A 10,187-nucleotide genomic window follows, 5' to 3' on the forward strand; every position below is an offset into this window, starting at 1 on the left:
TTGTTCATATTTTTTTCATTTCGTTGTTTGAAAGTAGAAGTAGATTCTTGTCTTGTGCCTTAGTAAATTTCATGAGATGTGAATCTATAGGAAAATTTTACAACTGATATTCTAAGGCACTTGGTTGTGCCTTCATTTTAACTTTAGAGGATGACATCCAACATGATGCTCGCAGTTGGGAACCTAAGTATTTTGAGAATGCATTCAGGGTGACAAGAAAAGTTTAAAGAAAAATTATGGCAACAAGGAGGTCTCGCACTCAAAACTATAAATATGGATATGTTTCCGCTCCTACCCTCCCACAACCTATATGGTTAACACCACAACAATTGGAGGAAGAAAGAGAAAAAGGAATTTATTACAATTGTGATAAAAAAATACACTAAATGTCATAAGTGCGTTGAGAAGAAATTATTTTACATAGATTGTGAAGAGGAGGAAGAAAAAGAATAAGAAACATCAAAAGAATAATGCATGCACCAAGAACCAAGCCCAAGGATGGAAGAAGAAGAAGTGAATTTGACCATATCTTGTAATGCATTGGTGGGAATTACTACTCCTCAAACTCTCAAGATAGAAGGACATATCAAGAAGAAAAAGGTAATAGTGTTGATTGATTTAGGGAGTATCCATGGTTTTATTCATTGTAAGATAGCAAAGGATTTTAATTGCTTTCTATATGTAGTACAAGAGTTTCATGTGACGGTTGCAAATGGATGAACTATAAACCACTCAAGGAAGTGCCACAGTTTCAATCTAACCATGGGGGAATATGTATTGAATATTGCAACGCTTTCCATTTCAATGAGTGATGTTGATGTTATATTTGGATTCTAATGGTTATAATATTTAGGGACAATATCTTTTGATTTCAAGAACTTTTCTTGAAATTTTATTAGGAAGGAAAGAAAATTGAATTAAGGGATATCATAGGGAAACCTAAGAAGATAATCAGATCTAATGGAATGAAATATACTTTTATGAAGGATCAACAAGGCGTAATTGCACAATTATGCTCACTAAATGTTCAAACATCTAAGCCATCGATTTCTCTAGATCTCAATAAAGTCCTTAACAATCATTCCAAGGTATTAGATACTCACAAAGGTATCCCACCTATTGATTATCATGATCATGCTATTCACTTGATTTAAAGAAGCGTTCCTCCAAACATCATACCTTACAAATATCCCTATATCCTAAAGAGTGAAATTGAACGTATGGTTGCAGAAATGTTAGAGGAAGTTTAATTCAACTTAGCCAAAGTTCTTTCTCTTATCTAGTAGTATTGGTGCAAAAAAAGGATGGATCACAGTGTATGTGTCCATATTATAGAAATCTCAATAACATCATTATTAAATATAAATTTCCCATTCCTATCTTTAATGAATTATTGGATGATCTACATGGAGCAATTTACTTCACCAAGATGGATCTTCGCTCAAGATATCATCAAATTAGAATGAAGGAAGAAGACATTCCGAAAACAATGCTCAAAACTCATGAAATTCATTATGAATTTATAGTCATGCCTTTTGGTCATACTAATGCACCTTCCACATTTCAAGGTTTGATGAATTCCATTTTAAAACCATTTCTTAAAAAAAAAACTAATCATATTTTTTATGATACACTAATCTACAGCAAGTCTTGGAAATATCATTTTCAACATTTTGACAGTGTGCTCAAACTATTATATGATAAACAATTATATGAAAAACCCTCCAAATATTCCTTTGTGGTATAGGAAGTGGAATATTTGGGTCATATTGTATCTCATGAGGGTTTTAAGGTAGACCCTCATAACCTTAGGGAAAATCCCCATAACCTTCAGGAATACTCAAGGATTTCTTAGGTTGACAATGTAATATTGCAATTTTGTTAAGAATTATGGGAAAATGGGAGCACCACAAACAACATTACTCAAGAAAGATGATTTTTTTTGGACTCTAGAAGCAACTAATTCCTTTAAACATCTTAAAGAAGAAATTTGTTGTGCTCCGATATTAGCTACACCAAACTTTAAAAAAACCTTTATTGTGGAATGTGATGCCTTAGGAAATGGCATTGGTGGTGTTTTAATGCGAGAAGGAAAGTGACCTTTGTTGAACATAGTTTTCCATCTTGAGCATGGTTTGCCCATGATTTTCTTAGGTTGACTATGTTCAACTAGTAATGACAATGTTTGCTCATGACTCATCATCGTTGACTATGGTTGACCATGGCTAAATAAAATTAATGGTTGGCCACAGCTGGCCATGGTTTACCATGGTTAAATATGGTCAATTTTTTTGGATTCCAGAAGCAACTAAGTCCTTTGAACATCTTAAAGAAGAAATGTGTTGTGCTTCGATATTAGCTACACCAAACTTTAAAAAAACCTTTATTGTGGAATGTGATGCCTTAGGAAATGGCATTGGTGGTGTTTTAATGCAAGGAAGATATGGTGACCTTGGTTGACCATAGTTTTCCACGTTGAGCATGGGTTAACCATGATTTTCTCAGGTTGACTATGTTGAACTAATAATGACCAGGTTTGGTCATGACTCATCATCGTTGAGTATGGTTGACCATGGCTAAATAAAGTTGATGGTTGACCACGGTTGGTCATGGTTTACCATGGTTAAATATGGTGGACCATCAATATTAGAGTTAACTATGGTTGATTATGGTCAACCATATTAACCATAGTTATCTACTAGCTAACATAGTTTATTATGGTAAACCATAGTAAATCACGATGAACATAGCTAACTATGGTTTACCACATTAACTATTATTGACAATGATTGACTATTATTGACCATGGATGACTATGGTAATTATAGTTGATTGAAGATGATCATGCCTGCTCATGGTCGACTCAAACTGATAATGGTTGATCATGGTTAACCATAAGGTGACTATGGTTGATTAAAGATGGCCATGATTTCTTATGATCAATATAAGTTGACCATGGTTAACTATATTTAACTAAGATCGACATAAATGACTATGACTAACTATAACAAACCTTAGTCAATCATTCTTTGATTTTTGTTTACCACATTACAATGTTGATTTTTCGTTTGTCACATTAAAAGTTGATCATTGTTTCTCACATTTTTACGTGAATATTTTGCTCGTCACATGCGATGTCAAATATTTTCATCACATTGCGACGCTAATTTTTTTCATGAGATTGTGATGTTGATATTTGCTTAATACCTTGTGATATTATTTGTAATATTATGATGTCAATTTTAAAACATAGTTATCTATGTTCAATTGTTGTTGACTATGGTTGACCATTATTGACCATTGTTGTCAATGTTTAACTATAGATAAATATGGATGGCAATGTTAACCATGAATTACAATGGAGGCCATGGTTGACCATAGTTGATCTAGTTTAACCATAATTTAATATGCATTTTTGAGAAAAATATATTAAAAATTAAATATTGAAAACACTCAAGTATTAAATACACCATAAACCTTAATAAATTTAAATATTAAACATTATTTATAAACTTTAATATGAATATTATTAATAAATATTATTGAACCTTATTAAAATTTATTAATATTATTAAACAATGTTAAACCTTGATTACAAATGAGGGAGGCCAACTATGGTTGACCATAATTTACTAGGTTAACTGTGGTCAACTATGGCTAACTATAATTGAGTATGGTCAACTATAGTTGATTGAAGATGACTATGGATAATAAAAAGTTAACTAAGCTTCAAAAGGTTGACGAAATTGACCAAAGTTGACTTTTTAAACATTGGATATAAATGTTCACTACAAAGGTGGACTATGTATGACTATGCCATCGCATTGTAATATTGTTATTTGTTCGTTATAGTGAAATATCATATTTACATTTGTTACATTGTAATGTTAATTTTTCTTCATCATATTTTTATGTTGACCTCTTTTTTTTTCTTTTTTTCTCGATTTTAGTTCATTAGATTGTTAGGCTAGCTTTTTTTTGGGTCACATTATAAAGTAGATTCTTTGTTTATCATATTGCAATGTTAATAACTTTATTGCTCATATTGCAATGTTGAGTTTTGTTCATCACCACTTTGATAGACGATCAATTGGTCACGTAGCCAGCCATGTAAGAAAGAAATGGTGACAGAGGACTTCACCCAAGTCTAGGTGTAGAAGCAGAAAAACATGTAGGGCTTTTGTGGATTTAAATCAAGCACAGCCAGATGTGGCTGCTGCCTAATACGCGCCTAACAACACCGAGTTATGAAATTATTTGACGAAAGCAAGTCGTTCCATTGCTTGCACATAAATTCAAGTGGCAGCCAAAAGAATATCTCCATTTGAAGATCCAAAGGCAATTCCCCGGACCATGTGGCAGCAACCAGAGCCGCTGTTTCAATTTCCATATTAGACGGATCAGCAAAGAGACATGAATAAAATATTTAGACTTCAACATTATAAGCATAAACTTGAGAGTGCTGCCAACAGGTGCACCCATTCAAAAACAAGTATTAAATTTTCTCGTTGAAATTTCCATTTATTGTTTCTCTAGGTTAGTTCTTCTGGTGCCATAGGTATATGCCCATTCATTCGGTTGACTTTAATTTGGAAAAAAATCATGTTATTTAAAACTATTTAATTTTTATTATTTAATAATAATTTTTATTAGCCAATCCAAATTTGGAGTCTTATTATTTCAATTTTTATTAGCCTATCTAAATTTAGAGTTTTACTATCAATTTTGTTCTTCTAAATATATGTTTCCAATATAAATGCATTAAATCTAATTCTCATCTAATATATTTCACATACAAATATACATTTATTGTATAGAAAAATTTACATTAACATGAGTTTTCATGTTTCATATACTTTTACAAAATGGTAAGTTTACATTTTTTTTAATTATTAAGTAATGGTAAATTTACATTACCTTTAAGTACTAAGTTTTTATGTGTTCGAAGAAAGGAGAGATGGCTATCATCTCCCTCGACAAGAACAGGAACAATCTTCAGACTTTCATATCACATGTCGTTAAGGCTCTCCACCTGCATTAGATGGATCTTACCCAATATTTTAACCTCATTAAGTATTAAGTTTTTCTATATTGCAACCCACCATGTAGTCACATAAGTTTACACTTAACCACCTTAGCCTTCACAGTCTTAGCCATTGGGGCCTCTACAAAATACTAAATTGGCCTCTCCACAAATAAAAATAGTAGATGCCCTTTGGGTTTGGTTTAGTAAGTTCTTACCAGCCAATAAAAGGGAACAGCATGGTATGCATACAAAATAGTTGCATCCGCTGCTTTTATAGGAATGAGACCTAATTCTTGATCCAATTTTGCCTAATGTTTAGGGCTGGAATATCAAATGGGTCATAGCATTGGCATAGTTACTCCATCATCCGACCAACTAACTAAATAAGTAATAGCTAAACTAACTAAATAAGTGATAGTTAGCTTCTCCAAGCGAGAATGCTACGAGATTCGAATATTCTAAGGAAATCCAAGTATCGATGTTGATTAGGGACGACAAAGAAATGTTATCACTCTTAACGTACCTCTTCTTATCATCAAATTGTATTCTAAATCACCCAAGTAACAAATAACGTTTCTTGTGCATCAAGTTATGGATTCTATCATCAACGATACATGAAATTATATGGTGATGTTGTGTTGTAAATAGAGCTTATACAAAATAACTTGCCATTTAGTTTGGTTTTATTTATAAGAATGTGAACTATATACATTTAATGCATGTAGGTGTTAAAGATTGTAGAAGCGGAAGGAAGAGACAAGAATCAATTTGAAATAGGAAATTGAGTCAACTCTATATTCACATTACTTAGTAACTAGTATACAAGATTAAATAGGAGACAATAGCAATAAATGGTTGGAGTGAAACTCTCCACTAAACTGAACTCAAATTGACTCTGACACCTAGAATGACAGTTATGACACGTAGTAGAAAGAAAAGGTGGTTGGAATTATTTTCTCCAACATCGTTTTCCTTTTTTTCTTGCCTGAAACAAAATATAGGAATTATAACCCTGAACAAGACTAAAGAGAAAAACATATTGTTTTGTCTTTGTGAGAGCATGTTGGGGGAAAAATAGAAAATGATTCATGGGTGTGGTTTTAGTGTGTGTGGCTAAAAATTGACAGCCTATATACTCAAACGATCTAAGTGTGCGTGGCTCATGAATGGACTGTCTATACTCATACCATCATAAGTAATGTCACTAAACTAAAGACAAAAGAGGGTGAGGTAATCTAGTCAAAATGCGACATATCATATGGAAGCTCAAAGGTGCCTTGTAAGAAAAAGTTTGTCATTCTATTTCTTTGAGAGGCATAAGGCACTTACTGTAAATGGATCTCTATTATGAGGATTGTCTTTGTCATGCACAACAAAATGTCATTCTGGAATGTAAAGCCTGTATGTTATTGCAAAATGCACATGTCTACCAAACCTTCTTCTTAAATCGTTACGTGACAATGTTCATTACTCCCAAGGCTTAACTGGTGAGTACATGAATTCCACCAAATTGCCCAAGAGCGATGGAAGGATACACCATTGGAAACAACAAGAGGTGGTGAGAGATGAACTCCTAGAAATTTAGAGGTTCTAGTAACAGTCACCTCTTATTCAATTTTGGGCATAATTCCACCAATTCATGACAATCAAGTTCCAATTATTAGGGAAAATAGGGATGTCTAAGGCTTTGTTGTATTTACTAAAATTATTTGAACCTCTTGTGTGTTAAATGGCACAAACTATTCTAATGTAATGTCTTCATTGATTTTTATCTCTTGCCTACATATTGCCTTCACATCTACGAAAGACTATGGTAAAGAAGAGTGTGAATCATAATGGGCTAATGTTCATCGTAAATTACACGGTCTTTCATCATGCTGAAACACATTTATTCAATGAAAAGAGAAGCTACCTAGAGTTGTTAGAAATTGTCGAACAAGTAAGATTTTGGAGTTGATCCACTTTTGGAGGCCACTATTTTAAGCAACTATTATGCCAATATATATTTTTAATCCATGTTTCATTTATCAAACATTGGAGACAAGCTCATCATTCCTTAATCATATACAGATTCATGTATTATATCCAACCTAATGTCTAGAGAAGAGAATCAACATTCTACATTTTTTCTTTAACACTAAGGGAGTTGTGCGTTTCAAAGTTTCTTTCAATTGTGACATAATTTTTGTTGCTAACAAACTATAGTTTATCCAGCCGAATTTCTAGAGAAGAGAATCAACATTCTCCATCTTTTCTTTAACACTAAGGTAGTTGTGCATTTTCAAAGTTTCTTTCAATCATGACACTATTCTTTGTTGCTAACCCGATGTAGGTTACCTTTCTATATTTCTTTCAAAAATATTGATAAACTACTTTTCAAGGAGACAATACTTCCCTTTCTTATTTGAATTTCAAATAACACATGCATTTCCAATCCATGGGGATTTTTGAGTTTAAGGGACAGTTTATTTCGGTGCTCAATTCTTTGAATTAGTATGACATGGAGCACACTCTCTTTTTCTTGGCTTGAGTAATGAACAAACATTTATTTGAGAATGTGATCCTCCAATGGATTGAAAGCCAGAGGCTACATACATATTAGATGTATATAGTTAGCATTCTTGCAAAGCAAGAAAAGATAGCTAAAATAAATAAAAGCCTACTAAATGGAAAGTTATATTGTATAAGCTTTATTTATAACAAAGAACAAAAATTTGGAGGAAGTGTGAATTTTACATTTTAGACAAGATACCTAATGAAATTTTAGATATTCCAAGCAAGGAATGTTGGCGTTGCTCCACCTCTACCCAGGGATTTTTGTATTTGTGGTGAAATACAAAAAAATCTTAGCAGATAGAGTTAATGAATTTCCTCACGTAACTACATTTGTGATGGTGTAGGTCATACTCAATATTGAGGCCTTTGCAAATTTGTAGGGATTTCCTTGGAGCATATTTTACCTTGCCCCAGATTTCGATTTGATGGTGGGGTTAGCCCAAGTATATATTAATTTTCAAAGTGGTTTTTATTTTTGTTTTCCCTCATGCATGTTGGGTCCTTTATGTTTTCCATCATGCATGTTGGGATATGGAAAGAGAAAGAAGTGGTAAGTTCATGGGCCCACGGAGTTAGACAAGTGGTAAAATCGTGGGCCCACAGGGTCAGAGGTCATGATTTAGTTTTTATTCAATTTGACATTTATGCATGCATTATATGTGTTTTAGAAAAAGAATCTAAGATGATATTGAGGTGTTCCCAACAAGATATATGTAAGCTCTATATGGTTTCCTGTGTTTAGTATTTTTTTTACTGCGACATTTTAGACTACTTTAACAACTTATCCTTATACCTATGTTAGGAAGATATAACTTATTCAAAAAAAATTGATGTTGACATTAAATTTAGACTTATTAAAAAAAATTGAAATTTTTCTAAAGTTTAACATTATAAATTAAAAATATTTATTTTTAACTAATATTTAATTTTATTTATCTTAAATATTATTAGCTGAAATTTTTTAACTCTTATTATATAATGATAACATATGTACTATTTTGTACGATCCTTTTTACTCTATTTTGTAGATCACATCACTTTGTACTCTATATCTTATTTATTTTCAAATGTCATCCAATAATCCCTTTTACTCTCGCATCACTTTGTACTCTGCATCCTATTTATTTTCAGCCGTCATCCAATAGGAATGTGTTGCACAATAACTACCGCCGTAGACACAGACTGTCAAAGAGCGATGATATTGATACTTAGTTGGTCATTTATATTTGAACGCGTGCGTGTCCTCACCGACAATAGCGATTAGCCTTCTAACATAAATGGACCAAGTGAAACTGCAAAGTCCCCGAATAAAATATTAATATTTATAGTTCAGGTAGAATGACAATGAGTTTAAGTTTTAAATATGTCATTTTATTAGATATATTAATTGTTTTACATATTTCGCAATATTTTTTTATATAAACAATATTTTTAAATAAAATCATTTTTGTATAGATAATCTTCAGCAAAATCACATAATCAATATTTTGTCGACGTGTTTCGAACCAACCAGTGTGGTTCATCGTCAGGACGATGAACCACACTGGTTGGTTCGAAACACGTCGACAAAATATTGATTATGTGATTTTGCTGAAGATTATCTATACAATGTTATGGATCACAGAAGTCTAAACTCATTAAAAATCATTTTTACTTAAATTTTTTATATTTTAATTTATTATTTTATTTTTATATAAATAATATTTTCAAGAAAATCATTTTTTCTTAAATTTTTTATGTTTTAATTTTTTATTATTAGTAATAAATATTTAAATTTCATTTATTGTCTTGAAAATTTTAAAAACCAAAATCATTTTTACTTAAATTTTTTATATTATAACCTTTTATTATTAGTAGTAAATATTTAACTTTCATTTGTTTTCTGGAAATAGTTGAAATTTTAAAAACCATATACTAAATATATTTGGCATTTGGGCATGATCAAATAAAAAAATTCAGATCGATATTTACTATTATCTTATTTACGCCTTGTAGATTTAATCTGGACTCTCAAATTTACATACCTGTAGGTTATCTTAATAATATCCATATCATTCAATTTTTTATAGATTAACTGCCATCATAGAGAAACTTGTTTACTTTAATTTAACGAAACAACAGATTCTCATTACTATATAGCACTTGTTTATATATTAAAACTACAAATATCAAATTGTTGTCTAATTTTCTTTTGACACTCTGTCACAAGCTCGATTAGGGATTATTCAAGTCCATTTCTTACGTTTTAATTTGGTTGACAAACGTATAGAACTTACATATGTTGATGATAGTGGAAAATGGCATCCTACTAATAAAGGGGCACCTAAGAAGGTAATAATTGATGCCCATCTAGATGCATATTCTTTCTTGTTATGATATTTTGGGATTTCTTAAGTACATGTTTACCTCTCACACAAGAACTAATAACTGGTTTATATGCCCACATATATACGTTGTTTCAATCACTATTTTTAGTGTGGTAAGTATAAAAATATCTCTATTTAAAATAAAATAAAGAAGTAAAAGATAAAATTATTTTCTTGTAGTTGTTGTGATTATTCTAGCCTTGAAACTTCGTTCTTGTGTTATGGTTGCAATTGGGTTT

At 31.5% G+C, this 10,187-nt stretch overlaps 1 non-coding gene across 1 annotated transcript; it reads left to right on the plus strand.

Annotated features, from left to right (window-relative positions):
* Positions 1-4,938: 4,938 nt before the first annotated feature.
* On the plus strand, positions 4,939-5,063 carry LOC149163487 (U6atac minor spliceosomal RNA). Its single transcript, XR_016261046.1, has one exon. It is a non-coding gene; the product is annotated as a U6atac minor spliceosomal RNA (small nuclear RNA).
* Positions 5,064-10,187: the final 5,124 nt, after the last annotated feature.

The sequence above is a fragment of the Pinus tabuliformis genome, chromosome 5_1, assembly GCF_031772625.1.
Source record: "Pinus tabuliformis cultivar Carrire ecotype Pingquan chromosome 5_1, CPIR1, whole genome shotgun sequence".
In the NCBI taxonomy this organism is placed as follows: domain Eukaryota; kingdom Viridiplantae; phylum Streptophyta; class Pinopsida; order Pinales; family Pinaceae; genus Pinus; species Pinus tabuliformis.